The sequence below is a fragment of the Triturus cristatus genome, chromosome 7 (genome assembly GCF_964204655.1).
Source record: "Triturus cristatus chromosome 7, aTriCri1.1, whole genome shotgun sequence".
Taxonomy (NCBI): domain Eukaryota; kingdom Metazoa; phylum Chordata; class Amphibia; order Caudata; family Salamandridae; genus Triturus; species Triturus cristatus.
In genome coordinates this window covers 1,280,909,924-1,280,927,581 of record NC_140590.1, presented here as the reverse complement: position 1 = coordinate 1,280,927,581, position 17,658 = coordinate 1,280,909,924, and the positions used below count along the sequence as shown (strand labels likewise).

Genomic DNA, 17,658 nt, shown 5'->3' with positions numbered 1-17,658 from the left:
AAGAAGAAACAATTGTGGTGAAGGAGAGCAAAAGAACAAGTAAACCTAACCAGAAGTATAAATCACCGGAATGGACATATGTGGCCCTGCCTGAAGTAAAAGAAGAGGCGGATAGCCAAGGAAATCCAGAGGTGGTTGTACCAGAAGTGGTTGAGGAAGACAAAGAATCGGAAATCCTGAGAGTTATCTTGTCCGATATTGGAGAAGAAGCGAATGTTCAGGACAACCTGTATGCTGAAAACGAAGGGAAGGTGAAAGATGATGAGATGCCAAACTGAATGAGACAAGAAAATTAATGATGGAAAGACAATAAAACATTGAAAAAGACAAAAACTGGTAGAACCACGTAGGTGTTTAGAACCTTGGGTTAGAAACTAGTTGTGAAGTAGAAGAGGCTAAGTCAAAAGACACAGCTCATTTTAGTTAAGATGGCAAACATAGAAAGTAGCAAAAGTAGATGTACCTTCTTTAGAAGATGGTGCAAAATGTGTTGTTGTTGTACAGGATTATTAATGCTTCTTTGGAGTATACTCGCCCTACTAATTTCATTTAAAGTTACTATTGACACATTAGAAGGACATTGTGATAACATAACTAAAATAGGGAAAGTTCAAAAGGTACTTCCGACTAGAATAGATAAAAAATATTTACATAAAGACAGGTCTATAACAGATTTTTCTAAAAATGTATTTTCAAAATTGTTGTATGAATATGTGAAAACAATGGACATAAGGGATTGCTACGTATGTATGCAATTACCTGCATCTGTATCTGAAGGAGTGACTTATCACCTTCCAGTAACTTATGGAATAACATGTAGTGTAATAGCTAGTTTATTTTATCAAACAGGTAAATTAGAGTATTATTATTCAGATGTAGATACTATATTTTCACAAGTACCAGCAATTAACAAACTAAACAAGGTAAAACCTGCAAAGGTATTAGGTGAATTTTTCTTAGAAACTAAAGAACTAACATTAGAATATATATTTAGAAATAACTTGACTTGCAGTTTAAAGAAAGAGGAGAAGACATTTTTAGATATGGTTGAAGAAAGGAGATTGAAAATGCAAAGAAAGGCTTCAGAAGGGAAAGTGGAGAAAATAGTTTGGGATGTAGAAATGGAAAAACACTTGAAAGGGGAAACGAGTCCAACTATGGCTTTAGATTGGCCTCAGAAAGGGAAGTTGTGTATAAGAAGGAATCAAACGGCGTATGACAATTATTTTGTAGGGAATAGTGAGTGCCATGATACATACCGAATCATGGGAGGATGGGGATTTAAAGGTGGAAGAGATCCAGCCTTTCCAGGACTGTATTTCATTTGTGGGAACAGGGCATATTATCGTTTGCCAGACCATTGGTATGGCACATGTTATGTTGGCCTGGTTTTTCCAAAGATTTTTCATATGGCTAGAGGAGAAGATGGTGTATATAGTTTAGGTAGTTATTTAGCACGTAGTAAAAGAGAATCTTGGACTGAAATTGTGGGTGACATTTTTGGAGCACTGATACCCGCAGTGGGAATATCTCTGAATGCAGACAAAATTAGAAGACTTTCAACAGTAGTGGATCGCTTGTCAACAAGCACCGCTGGAGGATTCTTATTGGTAAATACTGAAATGGTTGCCATGCGTGCTATGGTAATGCAAAAACGACTTGCCCGTGATATTTTATTGGCAAAAGAGGGTGGAGTCTGTGGAATGCTGAAAGTTCAACATTGTTGTACTTACATTCCTGACGAAAGTAGAGATTTGAAAATTTATATTAAAAATATTACAGAATTGCATGACGAAATTGTACCACTGGAGGTTTAAGGTGTCTGGGAGAAGATTGGTAAGAAAATATCAGCTATTAAAGACTTTGTAGTAAAATTAGGTAGTACATTTATAGGTAAGATATTACTTCCATTAACATGTGTGATTTTCTTAGTATTAATAATTAAACTAGGATGTATTTGTCGTAGAAAAAGCAAAAGTCAGAAAAGAATAAAAAGAGAAAACTTAAGAAGAAAAGATAAGAAACAAGAAAGAGAATTTGAAGAAATAGAATTGGAGGAGATCAAGGAGAGCATGTATAAAACAGCAAAAAGAGAAGAAACAGGGGAAACTGAAATATGAATGAAACAAGAAATCAATTTAAAATTCCGTAAAAAGGGATACAACATTTTTGTTGGTGTGGTGATATAATCACCAAAGGGGGGATTGCTGGAGCGGGTAGTACAAAAAGTTTTGTATACCCCCCCATTATGCATGTCTATATTAATCAGAATAATTTACTAATAGTAATCTTATTAATGTGTTTGCAGTGAAATACTTATCAATCATATTAACAAAAGAATTACACGTGGGAATTGCACTTTGCATAGCTAAACTAATTGTAAACTAACTCATGTACGCATACTAATAGTAGAAAATTAGAATATTGCATGATACATGTTGCTTTTGTGATGTAATTGTGATTTGTGCTTTATTGAGTGAGTATAAACGCTTTGAATGTTGCTATTCTGCTAGATAATTACTTACACATAAGGGTATTAGCGAGGGATTAACATTTTATTAGCCATTTCTATGTTTTAATTCCGTTTTTATGTTTGTTTTGCTTAAGTTGCCCATTTCGGCCTAGTCAAAATGGCTGAACGAGACGTTGAACGTGACTGCCCCTGACAACACAAGGTTCTGGGTGAAATGTGCATGCGTCGCCGCCAGCAGCAGTGGCCTAGTTCTGACCCCGGGAGAAGATGTACTATTCAAGGTTATTCCGGGAACTTCGCCAACGACACGACAATAGACAATTTAAAAACCGGAACCAGCAAGTGCGATGACTTCATTATGCAGACTCTATGAGAACTTTACCCCTCGACCCATGACGACCAATCAGAACTTTCTAAAACCCCAATCTTGATACTTTTTAACATTATTTTCATTATTAAAGTAGGTAGGGAATTGAACTAAAAAAAACTCGCTCTTCTTTGACGAACTCGATTTCCTGACGTTATGCTGACGGAGAGGACGGTGACACTGCCAGACAGCTGTTATCCTGAATCTTTGAGAGACTGAATTGCGGCCTAACTTTGATGAAATAAAGATTTTTCCTCGACCTGACTGACTTAGAGGACGACATTTAGCCAGATTAGGTAAATATGATGTTCTGCAATGCTGCTGATGATTTCTAACCATTTGCACTATTTCTTAGATAAAGAATATTTGATTAATTGACAAATGTGTTGTGTCGATTATTTGAAGAAGAGAATTAGGATAAAGAGTAGAGTATAGATAAATGAGTTTAGTCAGTAAAACCATAGAGAACAACTAAATGATTCATCTCCTTATGAGAGGAGCGAAGGTTTCTGCCAGGGACGTAAGCTCTGATCTTTGATCTGATAAAGTCTGGAGCCGTGCCGGCCAGTGGAATAAAGATCAGGCATCCCATGAATAAGGATTGAATAAGGATCGTTCCAGGATGGGAAGCCAGTGTAGGGTCTTTAGGAGGGGGGTAATATGATGGAGTTTCGGAAGCCTGTAGATAAGACGAGCTGCCTGGTTTTGGATGAGCTGCATACGGCGGCGTTCGTACCCGGGAATACCGACATACATGACGTTCCATAGTCCAGGCGGGAGAGAATCATGGCCAGGATGATGAGTTTGAGGGCTTCCACAGAGAAGTAACAGGAGATTTTATGAATGATTCTAAGGGACAGGAAGCAGGATGAGACCACCGAGCTGATCTGGGCGCGCATAGAAAGGTCTTGGCAGATTTTAATACCCAAGGTTTTCACAGACACAGAGGGAAGAGGAGGAGAACCGAGGGTAGGGGGCCAAAAGGCGGGGGTCCAGGGGTTAGAAGGACCACCGATAAGAACCAACTCCGTCTTGTCGGGATTTAATTTAAGTTGGTTTAGGTTCATCCAATTATAGATGAATGTCAGAGTGGAGCGGAACTTGAGAATAGAATCAGGAGTAGGGGAGAGGTTGAAAATGAGCTGAAGGTCATCGGCATAGTTGAACACCGTGACCTCCATTTCCTGCAAAGCGGCAATCAGAGGGTGTATATAAAGATTGAAAAGGAGAGGGGAGAGGGACGAGCCCTGGGGCACCCCGCAAGAGACTGGACAGATGGGGGCGGAAAAGCCCTCCAGTCTAACGGCCTGGGTGCGGTCCGTCAGGAAGGAGGTGAGCCAGGCCAGAGCCGGACCCCGAAAGCTGGCGCCCCCGACACGGTCTAAAAGAGTAGAGTGGTCGACCGTGTCGAAGGTGGCGGACAGGTCAAGGAGGACCAGGGCCTGTGGAGAATTAATGTCAGCGCTCCTCCTGAGCTCATCCACCACGGAGAGAACAACGGACTCCGTGGAGTGAGCAGGGCGAAAACCAGCCTGGTTGGCGGCGAGGAGGTGGTTATTTTCGATAAAAGTGGAGAGGCAGGAAGTGAGGTAACTCTCCAGGATCTTGCTCAGGAATGGGAGTAAAGAAATAGGTCTAAAGTTCGAAAGAAGGGTAGGGTCAGCACCCACCTTTTTGAGGATGGGAATGACTGTGGCGACTTTAAAGAAGTCAGGAACAATTTCCTGAGAGATAGAAGAATTAAGCAGGGTAAGGGGGGATCCGGGCAGCTGGAAAATATCTCCCTCAGAATATGGGCAGGACAGGGGTCGGAGGAGAGCCTGTCTTGACTTTCCTCAACAGGGTGAGGAAGGCCTCCTTGGAGATCAGAGGAAAATGGTCAAGGATGGGAAGGGTAGGCGGTAGTAGAGGAACAGAGAAAAAAGGGGGAGGCCGCGGAATGTGGCGCTTGATCTTGGCAATCTTCTCAATGAAGTAGACGTTGAGGCCATTGCAGAGGGACTGAGAGGGAGTAGGCTTAGGGGCAACTCTATCAGAGGCTGCGAGCTCGTGCACAATCGTAAAGATCTCTTTGGGTTTATTGGCCGCTTGATGGATTTTTTGGGAAAAATAGTCCGACTTGTCTGAGAGTATGGCTCTTTTATAATCCCGGAGAAGGGCTGAGTAATGAGCCTTCAAATCCGGGCAATACTTGTGTCTCCAGCAGCGTTCGGCCTGCCTAAGCGCAAGTTTCTGGGTTTTAAGACCATTGGTGAACCATCTGTTGGCGTCGTGGGAGCGACAAGTTCTAACCCGTTTGAGGGGGGCAACTTGGTCACAAGTAGCGAGCAGCCAGCTATGGATGGTGGTCACCTGAGAGTTAGGGGAGGTATCAACTAAGACGGGGGAAGAAGACGCTAGGGAGAGGCAAAGGGCGGGCAAATCAACACGGTTCCATTTTCGGGCACAGATGTTTTTGGGAAGGGAGGGGTTAGTGGCCACCCGCAAGTCAAGAAGGAACGAAATCAAAGAATGATCTGACCAAACACAGGGAAGCACCAAGGGGGTGGAAATTGGCTGATTGGCGGACCAGACTTGGTCCAGGGTGTGACCGTGTATGTGGGTGGGGATGGAGATGTGAGATGTGAAGTTCATACAGTGAAGGGTATTATTGAAATCTTTGGACATGGGGTCCTCGCGAGGATCACCCGCCAGAAATTAAAATCTCCTAAAAGTAGTACCGCGGAATTATTGACAACAAGAGTGGCCAACAGTTCCTGTATGGCAGGAATAAAGTGGGGCATTGCCTGGGGAGGCCGATAGAGAAGCACACAGGTAAGAGGGGTCGCTAGATTGGTGGAGCGAACAGCCAAGCAGTCAACTGCTACAATGGGGGGGTGGGGGAGAGGTTGAAACTGGAGGTTGGAGCTGGCTATCATCGCCACTCCACCGCCGGTCTTCCCCTCCGGGCGGCACGAAGGACATAGTACGGGATAGGAAGGGCTGCCAACACATCTGGCAAAGAGTCAGGAGTGAACCAGGTTTTGGTCAGGAAGAGAACATCGGGCTTGGTGGTATCCAGGAGATCAAAGAGCTCCACTTGATGTTTGACCGCAGAGCGGGTATTGAGGAGGTAGGCGGTGGCTGAAGGGGGGGGATTTACACGGGGTTGAGGCAGCGGATGCAGGTGTACAGAAGGCAACGCTGATGTTTGCGGTCTAAGCAGGTGGGTCGGCAAGTTAGTGCGGTCTAACTGAGAGATCCGAAGAATATTAAGGCGAGCCACCAAGGAATTGCTAATAGGCCAATCGGCACGGAAAGCAAGCAATTGTGCAGCAGAGTATATAAGAAAATTGGCATAGTGAGGGGCCCCGGGTCGTGGACGGGCGCAGACGGGCTTGCCTTTGGCGCGACTTCGGCGTGCCGGCAGCGCACCCGCTGCGCGCGTCCGCTGCGCGGCTGGGAGAGGAACATCCTCTTATGCTGATGAAGAGAGGGCGTGGCCTAGCGTGAGCAACGTCACCCAGGGCTTCCCCCGCGATGGCGGCGATCCTCCCCGTAACCCGTTACAGCGCCCTATTCGGCTGTGCAGGTAGAAGCGGAGAGGGGAAGTGAGGAGTGACGGGGGTAAGTGCCCAAAAGCTAAAAACGAAATGCCAATAATCAAAATAAAAAGGTAGCGTTGCTCCCGGCTTTCCGCCTCAGGAGTTTAGTTAATGTCTGATTACGCGCGCTGCTAGGGCGCGGTTAAGTAAAGGCGAGAGTGGGCGTGGCCTAGCATCAGCAACGTCACCCAGGGCTTCCCCCGCGATGGCGGCGATCCTCCCCGTAACCCGCTACAGCGCCTAATCGGCTGTGCAGGTAGAAGCGGAGAGGGGAAGTGAGGAGTGAGGGGGGTAAGTGCCCAAAAGCTAAAAACGAAATGCCAATAATCAAAATAAAAAGGTAGCGTTGCTCCCGGCTTTCCGCCTCAGGAGTTTAGTCAATGTCTGATTACGCACGCTGCTAGGGCGCAGTTAAGTAAAGGCGAGAGTGGGCGTGGCCTAGCGTCAGCAACGTCACCCAAGGCTTCCCCCGCGATGGCGGCAATCCTCCCTGTAACCCGCTACAGCGCCTAATCGGCTGTGCAGGAGAGGGGAAGTGAGGAGTGAGGGGGGTAAGTGCCCAAAAGCTAAAAACGAAATGCCAATAATCAAAATAAAAAGGTAGCGTTGCTCCCGGCTTTCCGCCTCAGGAGTTTAGTCAACACTTCTGGGACTCAACAACCTGTATACTACGGATGTTCTCTTGACTATTAAAGCTCTACTATTAACCCCATACGGCCTCCTCGCTTCTGTTTCCACCCATCCCTCCGACACTTGGTTATTTGGTTGTTTATATGGGATGCTAGCAAAGTTTGATATAGTGAATGTATTTTTATATTCACAGAAAACGGACCAGACTGCAGATGGTTCCTTGATTGACCATATAAATAAGTATGTTTTTTATATTAATTATTTTTTTTCACTTTGACAGCAGAGTGACATGATGTCGGTCCTGAAGAATGCCACGAACCTCTGGTCATCAAGGCAGAAATATGTTGACCTAGTCGTATAGGGAACATCCATATCCCTATTCCTCACACTGTTTGTTAGCTCTATCCACTGGGTATACTTATTAAATTCATTTTCCTCTGATGAGATAGTTTTAATTCGTGTTTGATTTAATTTTTGCACTCTGCCCCTCACTAATTGAAACATTGGGTGATAAAAACACCTCACAATCCTCTCCTGAGGGAAAGTCGTAGCCCAAACTGTGTACCTTGTGGTCGCAGTGTGCAAGAGGGAACCCATTGATGAAGCATGTCACCTCTGGGTGAGTGAGGGTTCTCGTCTTTATAAAGCAATTGCTTTCTACTTTCAAACCTGTTCTTAACCCATATTTACATATAGTTGGCACACCACCCGGTTACTTTTTGGGAGTATTATTTTTTTTTTGTATTGCCTTAGGTGAATGAGGATGGCTTGTATCGCATAATGTGGACAGCACTGAAGTAGAATGAAAAAAGCTAAGTACCTCAGTCAGTGCTCTTCATGTCTATGGCCATACCACCCTGGAAGCACCTGATTTCATCTGATCTAGGAAGGAAAGCAGGGTCGGGCCTGGTTAGTACCTGGATGGGAGACCGTCTGGGAATACTAGGTGCTGTAGGCTTATGATTTTTTTGTTTTGCTTTAGGTGAAAGAAGGTGGATTGTCTCAGGTACTGTGGCCAGCACTGAAGTAGAACAAAAAAAGCTGAGAGCCCCAAAGTCAGTGCTCTTCATGCCTACGGCCATACAACCATAAAAGCAGCTAATCTCGTCTGGTCTAAGAAGTTGAGCAGGGTCGGGCCTGGTTAGATTCTAGAGGGGAGACCGCCTGGGAATACCAGGTGCTGTAGGTTTTTCTTTTTTTTTGCTTCGGGTGAATGAGTGTGGCTTCTCTCGCTAACTATGGTCAGCACTGAAGTAGAATGAAAAAAGCTATAATCCCCAAAGTCAGTGCTCCTTATGCCTATGGCCATACCACCCAAAAAGCACTTATCTCATCTGATCTCAGAAGCTCGGCAGTGTCGAGCCTGGTTAGTACCTGGATGGGAAACCGCCTGGGAATACTAAGTGCTGTAGGCTTTTCGTTTTGCTTTATGTGAATGAGGGTGGCTTGTCTCTCTTAATATGGCCAGCACTGAAGTAGAATGAAAAAAGCTAAGAGCCCCAAAGCCAGTGCTCTTCATTCCTATAGCGATAGCACCCTAAAAGCACATCATCTCGTCTGATCTCAGAAGTTAGCCAGGGTCGGGCCTGGTTAGTACGTGGATGGGAAACTAAATGGGAGTATCAGGTATCTAGACTGTTTTTTTTTGTTTTGCTTTAGGTGAATGAGGGTGGATTGTCTCACTTACTATGGCCATCCCTGAAGCAGAATGGAAAGAGCTAACAGCCCCTATGTCAGTGATCTTCAGACCTATGGCCATACCACCATGAAAGCACCTAATCTCATCTGTTCTCAGAAGTTACGCAGCGTTGGGCCAGGTTAGATAATAGAAGGGAGACTGCCTGGCAATACCAGGTGCTGAAGTCGTTTTTTGTTTTTGTTTTGCTTTACGTGAATGAGGGTAGCTTGTCTCACTTACTATGTCCAGCACTGAAGTAGAATGAGACAAACTAAGAGCCCCAAAGTCAGTGCACTTTATGACTAGGGCCACACCACCATGAGAGCACCTGATCTCGTCTGATCTCAGAAGTTATGTAGGCCCAGGCCTGGTAATAAGCTGGATGGGAGAGCGTGCCTGGAAATACCAGGTGCTGTAGACTTTTTTTTTGTTTTGTTTTAAGTTGAATGAGGGTGGCTTGTCTCACGTACAATGACCAGCACCGAAGTAGAATGAAAAAAGCTAAGAGCCCAAAGTCAGAGCTCTTTATGCCTACGGCCATACCACACGGAAAACACCTGATCATGTCTGATCTCAGAAGTAAAGCAGGGTCGGGCCTGGTTAGTACCTAGATGGGAGACTGCCTGGGAATACCAGGTGCTTTAGACTTTTTGTTTTGCTTTAGGTGAGTGAGGGTGGTTTGTCTCGCTTACTATGGCCAGCAGTGAAGTAGAATGAAAAAGTTAAAATCCCCAAAGTCAATACTCTTCATGCCTACAGCCGTACCACCCTGAAAGTACCTGATCTTGTCTGACCTCAGAAGTTAAGTAGGGTCGGGCCTGGGTATTATTCACTGGATGAGAGACCACCTGGGAATACCAGGTGCTGTAGGCTTTTTGTTTTGTTTAAGTTGAATGAGGGTGGCTTGACTCGCGTACTATGGCCAGCACTGAAGTAGAATGAAAAAAGCTAAGAGCCCCAAAGTCAGAGCTCTTCATGCCTATGGCGATACAACCCTAAAAGCACCTGATCTCGTCTGATCTCAGAAACTAAGCAGGGTCGGGCCTTGTTAGTACCTGGATGGGAGATCGCCTGGAGTACCATGTGCTGAAGGCTTTTTGTTTTGCTTTAGGGGAATTAGGGTGGCGTGTCTCGCTTACTATCGCCAGCACTGAAGTAAAATGAGACAAGCTAAAAGCCTCGATGTCAGTGCTCTTAATGCCTAGGGCCATACCACCGTGAAAGCACCTGATCTTGTCTGATCTCAGAAGTCAAGTAGGGTCGGGCTTTGGTATTACCTGGATGGGATAACGCCTGGGAATACCAGGTGCTGTAGGCCTTTTTTTGGGGGTGGCTTTATGTGAATGAGGGTGGCTAGTCTGGCTTACTATGGCCAGCGCTGAAGAAGAATGAGAAAAGCTAAGAGCTGCAAAGCCAGTGCTCTTCATATCAATAGCCATACCACCCTAAAAGCACCTGATCTCAGAAGTTAAGCTGGGTTGGACCTGGTTAGTACCTGGATGGGAGACTACCTGGGAAAACCAGGTGCTGTAGGTTTTTTGTTTTGCTGTATGTGAATGAGGGTGGCTTGTCACGCATACTTTGGCCAGCACTGAAGTAAAATGAAAAAAAGTCACTGCTCTTAATTTTTTTTTGTTTAAAACTATTTTTATTGATTTTCATACATCCGAAATAATAAGGGGGGTTTCGGTTACATACCCCAATAGGGATCAAGGTCACAGTGCAATGCAAACTATCTATGGCATAACTGAAGCACCATGCGATGTCCATATCAACTGTTCGGGCATTGCCTGCGGTCATCACACCAAATATTTGCAACCAGTGAAACTTCCCAGCCCCTACCAACCACCACCCTGCACCCCCCCACCCCACAGGCGTGTCAGTTACGTGCAATTTGTGATAAACCAGTGGGACTACTATCTCTGTCGGGCAACTAAGTCGTAGAGGGGACTACTGCCCCTAAATGTCACCTGGTGCACTCGGGAAGTACCATTATTAAACATGGGGCAACAGATCAAAGTGGTATTAGAGCTGTGTAGGTATTAGCCCATAGCTGCTCCAGGGCCTCCTACAGATGCGTCATCTTCCTTCGCTTCGGGGGATTTGAGTGCCACAACAAGTACTTCCAATGCTCTCACCCATTCAAGGGCCTTTTCACTCTCGGTTCGCTTTGCTATTTGTAACCTAATTACTCCCTCACTTTCAGCCGACTTTAGGAACTCTGCTTTCCATTTAGCTATACTAGGGCCCTGTTTCGCCTTCCACTGGATGGTGATGGTCTGCTTGGCCAGGAGCAGACCCAGGTCTATGAATTTGCTAGTAATTTTGTTTTTGGACGGGTGGTGGAACCAGTGCAAAATACAATGAGCCCTGGTTGGTTCCAGCTCTCTATCAGTGAGGTCTGATAGTATTGTCGTTACCTCCTCCCAGAAACTGTCTAAAAACGGGCACCCCCATAACATGTGTTTAAAATCTGCGCTGTTTGCGTTACATCTCGGGCATGCCGCTGAGTGGTCGGGGAAATATGCGTGTAATTTTGCTGGGGTAAGGTATGCTCTATGTAAAATATGGAAATGCACCAATTGAAATCTTGCATTCCTCGTGCTCTTCCAGGCTCTCTCCGCTAATTCACCCCATGCCTTATCGGGGATGTTCCCCCCTATATCAGCTTCCCGTTTAAGCTTCAGGACGGACAATGGGAGTAAGGATTCCAGCGTCATGCACCTATAGAGGCACGTCACAGCTTTAAATGTGCCTGCTGCCATCACTACATATTGACAGCCCATGGAAGTTGGTGGTTCTGTAAGTCCTCTACTCTAGTGCTTCCTGATAGCCGCCGTGAGGGCTGTGTACTGCAGGAAATCACCCCCAGGCAGGTCAAAACAGGTTTGCAGGTCATTAAACGGGAGCATGGCGCTCTCTTCATATGGGTCCCCTATAGTAGTCAGCCCTTGCTCCACCCAAGCGTCCAGTCTCAGCCAATTGCCACCGTGTGGTAAGGCCATGCACATGGCCAGTGGTATTTCAGGAGCGTAAGTGCATTTAATAGAGGCTCTGCGCAGGTATCTGTGCCAGCATTTCCGAGCCGTGGTGAGTTCCAGGGTGAGGGTCGCAGTGTTAACCGGGAGCCGCAGCACAATACGGGACAGCAATACCAGCGGTCCCACATCTTCCCTGTACCCCTCAGCTCCCCTAATGGCCCTCGCTACCAACTGCGTAAGCCATTGGAATTGTGCTGCCAAATAATAGGTCTCGTAGTCTGGAACCGCCAGGCCACCCTCTGCTCGAGGCCTCATGAGTGTATCCAGTGCCACCCTCCGTCTGCTCTTGCCCCAAAGGAAGGCTGTGACCATTAAGCGTAGCAGCTTGAAATATGTTGCCGGAATCCAGATCGGAAGGGTCCCAAAGTAATATAAGAGGCTCGGGAGGGTGATCATTTTTAGGAGGGCCATCCGACCCGCTACCGACAGTGGCAGGGATCCCCGGAATTCGAAGTTGGATTTTGTCCCTCTGATGAGCCTTCCTAATATTACCCTCATGAATGTTCTCTTGCTTGTGGTAAATAAGCGTGCCCAGGTAGGGAAGGCATTTGTCCTCCCAGTTCACCCCTTCTGTAAGCTGCGGGTCTACTCTATTCCCACGTGCCGGGAACAAGCAAGATTTCGACCAGTTCACCTTTAATCCTGCTACTCTGCTAAGAGCGTGGAGCAGATTTTTCGTCCCAAAGAGTTCAGGACCCGAGTCAGCGAGGAAAAGCAAAAGGTCTTCAGCATATAATGCAATATGTTGAACCTGTCCGTTTACGTCAAGGCCCCGGTAAGCCCGCCCCGTCAGAGATTAGCACCCCCAGTTTTAATTCTGGCAGTGGATTCAGTGTATAAAAGAGCCGTCCAACTCACAAAGCCAGGCCCTAGGCCCATTCTCCGCATCACATGAAATAGAAAAGCCCACTCCAGACTGTCAAAGGCTTTCTCTATGTCCACTGCAAATATCGCGGCAGCCTCACCACAATAGGTGTTCGGTTCCAGGATGTGCAGGAGCCTTCTGATATTGAACGCTGTGTTTCTGGTGGGGATAAACCCGGATTGGTCCTTATGTATAAGGGTGGTCATGTGAGGGAGCAGACGGGCGGCTAAGATTTTGATTAGTATTTTATATTCGATATTAAGAATGGATAACGGGCGGGATACTGTTTTATCCTGCGCCTGTTTGCCCGGTTCCATCTGAGGGATGATGATTGCTTCCCTAGTGGAGACAGGGAGTTTGCCAATTCATTATATAACTGCACGAGTACGGGAGCCAAGAGGTCAATATATGCGAGGTAGAATTCCATCGTGAGACCATCAGAGCCTGGAGTTTTATTACAGGCCATACTCTCGATAGCACTATGCACTTCCCTTACTTCGATCTCGCGCCCTATGGAGTGTGCTGCATCTTCGTCTAGCGTAGGCAGCTCAATCCCGTGCGTGAACTCCTGCAGCTCCTCCTCTGTTGGGGACATCTGACTGCGATAAAGCTCCGTATAATATTCCAAAAATATGTCATTGATCCCTTGTTGCTTATACCTGGCTACCCCATTCTGATCCCTGATCTCCAGTATGACTGACCCCTGTCTAGCTGGGTTGGCCAACCAAGCCAGCAGGGCCCCTGATTTACCTTCACCAGTTTTCCTGACAGAAGAAAGAAGAAGGCCGGTTGGTCTGAGTTGGGCGCAAAAATACTACCCAGGGTTAGATCCCTACCATCAAGCCACATATCTGCCCTCTGGGTCAGTCAGTTGTGATGTGCATTGGAATGGGACACCTGCTCTTACCCATATCAGCATGCCTCCAAAGTCACTGCTCTTCATGTCTATGGCCATGCCACCCTGAAAGCAACTGATCTCAGAAGTTAAGCAGGGTCGGGCTTGGTTCGTACCTGGGTGGGAGACCGCCTGGGAATACCAGGTGCTCTAGGCTAATTTTGTTTGTTTTGCTATAGGTGAATGAGGGCGACTTGTCTCGCTTACAATGACCTGCACTGAAGTAGAATGGAAACAGCTAAGAATCCCAAAGTCAGTGCTCTTCATGCCTAGGGCCATACCACCCTGACAGCACCTGATCTCAGAAGTTAGGCAGGGTCGGGCCTGGTTAGTACTTGGATGGGAGACTGAACTGGAATACCAGGTGCTCTAGGCTAATATTTTTTGTTTTGCTTTAGGTGAATGAGGGTGGATTGTCTCACTTACTATGGTCAGCAGTGAAGTAGAATGGAGAGAGGTAAGAGCCCCTATGTCAGTGATCTTCTTACCTAGGGCCATACCACCTTGAAAGCATCTAATCTCATCTGTTCTCAGAAGTTAAGCAGCGGTGGGCCTGGTTAGATAATAGATGGGAGACCGCCTGGGAATACCAGGTGCTGAAGTCTTTCCTTGTTTTTGTTTAGCTTTAGGTGAATGAGTGTGGCTTGTCTCACTTCTATGGCCAGCACTGAAGTAGAATGAAAAAAGCTAAGGCTATGACTAGGGACACACCTGATGAGAGCACCTTGATTTCGTCTGATCTCAGAAGTTATGTAGTGTCAGGCCTGATAATACGCTGGATGGGAGAGACTGCCTGGAAATACCAGGTGCTGTAGATATGTTTTTTGTTTTGTTTAAGTTGAATGAGGGTGGATTGTCTCACGTACAATGGACAGCACCGAAGTAGAATGAACAAAGCTAAGAGCCCCAAAGTCAGTGCTGTTGAAGCCTACAGCCATACCACCCTGAAAGGAACTGATTTTTTCTGATCTCAGAAGTTGAGTAGGGTCAAGTCTGATTAGTACTTAGATGCGATACTGCCTGGGAATACTAGGTGCTGAAGGCTTTTTGTTTTGCTTTAGGTGAATGAGGGTGGTGTGTCTTGCTTATTATGGCCAGCACTGATGTAGAATGACAAAAGCTAAGAGCCCCAAAGTAAGTACTCTTCATGCCTACAGCCGTACCTCCCTGAAAGCGTCTTATCTCGGAATTTAAGCAGGTTCGGTCCTGGTTAGTACCTGGATGGGAGACTGCCTGGGAATACCAGGTCCTGTAGATTTTTTTTGTTTTTTTGTTTTGCTTTAGGTGAACAAGCGTAGATTGTCTCGCTTACAATGGCCAGCACGGAAGTAGAATAAAAAAGCTAAGTGCCCCAAAGTCAGTGCTCTTCAAGCCTACGGCCATACCACCCTGAAAGCACCTGATCTCGTCTGTCCTCAGAAGTTAGGTAGGGTCGTGCCTGGTTATTACCTGGATGGGAGACCACCTGGGAATACCAGGTGCTGTAGGCTTTTTGTTTTGTTTAAGTTCAATAAGCGTGGCTTGTCTTGCGTACTATGGCCAGCACTAAACTAGAATGAAAAAAGCTTCATGCCTACGGCCATACAACCCTAAAAGCACATGATCTCGACTGATCTCACAAAGTAGGAAGGGCCACGCCTTGTTAGAACCTGGATGGGAGAACGCCTAGAATACCAGGTGCTGTAGGAATTTTTTTTGCTTTAGGTGAATGAGGGTGGTTTGTCTTGCTTACTATGGCCAGCACCGAAGAAGAAGGAAAATAGCTAAGAGCCCAAAGTCAGAGCTCTTTATGCCTACGGCCATACCACCCTGAAAGCACCTGATCTTTTCTGATCTCAGAAGTTAAGTAGGGTCGGGCCTGATTAGTACCTAGATGGTAGAGCCCCTGGGAATGCCAGTTGCTGAATGCTTTTGTTTTGCTTTAGATGAATGAGGGTTGTGTGTCTTGCTTACTATGGCAGCAATGAAGTAGAATGACAAAAGCTAAGAGCCCCAAAGTCAGTGCTCTTCCTGCCTACAGCCTTACCACCCTGAAAGCAAATGATCTTGTCTGATTTCTGAATTTAAGCAGGTTAGGTCATGGTTGGTACCTAGATGGGAGACCGCCTGGTATTACCAGGTGTGTAGTTTTTGTTTTTTTATCTTGCTTTAGGTGAACAAGCTGGGATTGTCTTGCTTACTATGGCCAGCACGGAGGTAGAATGAAAAAAGCTAAGAGCCCCATAGTCAGTGCTCTTGATGCCTTCGGCCATACCACTCAGAAAGCACCTGATCTCGTCTGATCTCAGATGTTAAGCAGGTTCGTGCCTGGCTAGTACCTGGCTGGAAGACCGCCTGAGAATACAAGGTATTCTAAGCTATTTGTTTCTTTTTTTTGTTTTACTTTAGGTGAATGAAGGTGGCTTGTCTTGTTTACTATGACAAGCTCTGAAGAAGAATGGAAAAAGCTGAGAGCCCTGAAGTCAGGGCTCTTCATACCTACGGCCATACCACCCTGAAAGCACCTGATCTCGTCTGATCTCAGAAGTTAAGCAGTGTCACGCTTGACTTGTACCTGGATGGGAGACGGCCTGGGAATACCAGGTGATGTAGGATTTTTGTTTGTTTTGTTTTGCTTTAGGTGAATGAGGGTGGATTGTCTTGCGTCCTATGGCCAGCACTGAAGTAGAATGAAAAAATCTAAGAGCCCCAAAGTCAGAGCTTTTCATGTCTATGGCCATATCACCCTGAAAGCAACTGATCTCAGTGGTTAAGCAGGGTTGGGCCTGGTTAGTACCTGGATGGGAGACCGCCTGGGAATTCTAGGTGCTGTAGGCTTTTTGTTTTGCTTAAGGTGAATGAGGGTGGCTTGTCTTGCTTATTGTTGAGAACACTGTAGTAGAATGAAAAAATCTAAGAGCCCCAAAGTCAGTGCTCTTCATCCCTATGGCCATACCACCACAAAAGCACCTGATCTCATCTGATCTTAGAAGTTAAGCAGGCTAGGGCCTGGTTAGGACCTCAATCGGAGACCGCCGGGTAATACCAGGTGCTCTAGGCTTTTTGTTTTGCTTTAAGTAAATGAGGGTGGCTTGTCTCTCTTACTATTATCTTGTGTACTATGGCCAGCACTGAAGTAGAATGAAAAAAGCTAAGAGCTCCAAAGTCAGTGCTTTTCATGTCTATGGCCATATCACCCTGAAAGCAACTGATCTCGGTGGTTAAGCAGGGTCGGGCCTGGTTAGTACCTGGATGGGAGACCGCCTGGGAATTCTAGGTGTTGTAGGCTTTTTGTTTTGCTTAAGGTGAATGAGGGTGGCTTGTCTCACTTATTGTTGAGAACACTGAAGTAGAATGAGAAAAGCAAAGAGCCCCAAAGTCAGTGTTCTTCACGCCTAGGGCCATACCACCCTCAAAGCACCAGTTCTCGTCTGATCTCAGAAGTTAAATAGGGTCGGGCCTTGTTATTATCTGGATGGCAGACCGCCTGGCAATACCAGGTGCTGTAGGCTTTTAGTTTGTTTTTTTTTTGCTTTAGGTTAATTAGGATGGCTTGTCTCGCCAGTTAGAATTAGAATGAAAAAAGCTAAGAGCCCCAAAGTCAGTGTTCTTCATACCTATGGCCATACCACCTTGAAAGCACCTGATCTCGTCTGATCTCAGAAGTTCGGCTGGGTTGGGTCTGGTTAGTACCTGGATGGGAGACGGCCTGGGAATAATAAGCACTCTAGGCTTTTTGTTTTGTTTTAGGTGAATGAGGGTGGCTTGTCTCGCATTCTATGGCCAGTACTGAAGCAGAATGAAAAAAACTAAGAACCCTAAAGACCATGCTCTTCATGTCTATGGCCATACCACCCTGGAAGCTTTTCACTGAAGTACATTCCTGGCATTGAAAATGGTGTTGCAGGTGTGCTTTCATAACTCACTCCCAAAGAAACTCTGGTGGAAGATGAGTTGTATGTGGATAATGAAAGGGTTATTGTATTAGACAATAGCATAATCTCTGAAGAAAGATGGCGTGGGGAGTTGGCTATCGACTCTACACTCAATGAAGTAATGTCTTTAATACATAAGGGTTGGTCTGGTGTTAAGGCCGGATCAGACTTTATAAGACCCTTTTGGCTTTTGCTTGATGAATTGTCTGTT

General features: G+C 46.0%; 13 pseudogenes; all 13 read left to right on the top strand.

Annotated features, from left to right (window-relative positions):
• Positions 1-7,893: 7,893 nt before the first annotated feature.
• On the top strand, positions 7,894-8,012 carry LOC146811859 (5S ribosomal RNA; annotated as a pseudogene).
• A 1,249-nt stretch (positions 8,013-9,261) lies between these two features.
• Positions 9,262-9,380, top strand: LOC146811858 (5S ribosomal RNA; annotated as a pseudogene).
• Positions 9,381-9,483: 103 nt separating this feature from the next.
• LOC146811857 (5S ribosomal RNA) lies at positions 9,484-9,605 on the top strand (annotated as a pseudogene).
• Positions 9,606-9,931: 326 nt separating this feature from the next.
• Positions 9,932-10,050, top strand: LOC146811856 (5S ribosomal RNA; annotated as a pseudogene).
• A 109-nt stretch (positions 10,051-10,159) lies between these two features.
• Positions 10,160-10,268, top strand: LOC146811855 (5S ribosomal RNA; annotated as a pseudogene).
• Positions 10,269-13,581: 3,313 nt separating this feature from the next.
• On the top strand, positions 13,582-13,690 carry LOC146811854 (5S ribosomal RNA; annotated as a pseudogene).
• A 110-nt stretch (positions 13,691-13,800) lies between these two features.
• Positions 13,801-13,909, top strand: LOC146811853 (5S ribosomal RNA; annotated as a pseudogene).
• A 995-nt stretch (positions 13,910-14,904) lies between these two features.
• Positions 14,905-15,023, top strand: LOC146811852 (5S ribosomal RNA; annotated as a pseudogene).
• Positions 15,024-15,324: 301 nt separating this feature from the next.
• LOC146811851 (5S ribosomal RNA) lies at positions 15,325-15,443 on the top strand (annotated as a pseudogene).
• A 566-nt stretch (positions 15,444-16,009) lies between these two features.
• On the top strand, positions 16,010-16,128 carry LOC146811850 (5S ribosomal RNA; annotated as a pseudogene).
• A 113-nt stretch (positions 16,129-16,241) lies between these two features.
• Positions 16,242-16,350, top strand: LOC146811849 (5S ribosomal RNA; annotated as a pseudogene).
• A 342-nt stretch (positions 16,351-16,692) lies between these two features.
• LOC146811848 (5S ribosomal RNA) lies at positions 16,693-16,801 on the top strand (annotated as a pseudogene).
• A 104-nt stretch (positions 16,802-16,905) lies between these two features.
• LOC146811847 (5S ribosomal RNA) lies at positions 16,906-17,024 on the top strand (annotated as a pseudogene).
• The last annotated feature ends 634 nt before the right edge of the window (positions 17,025-17,658 follow it).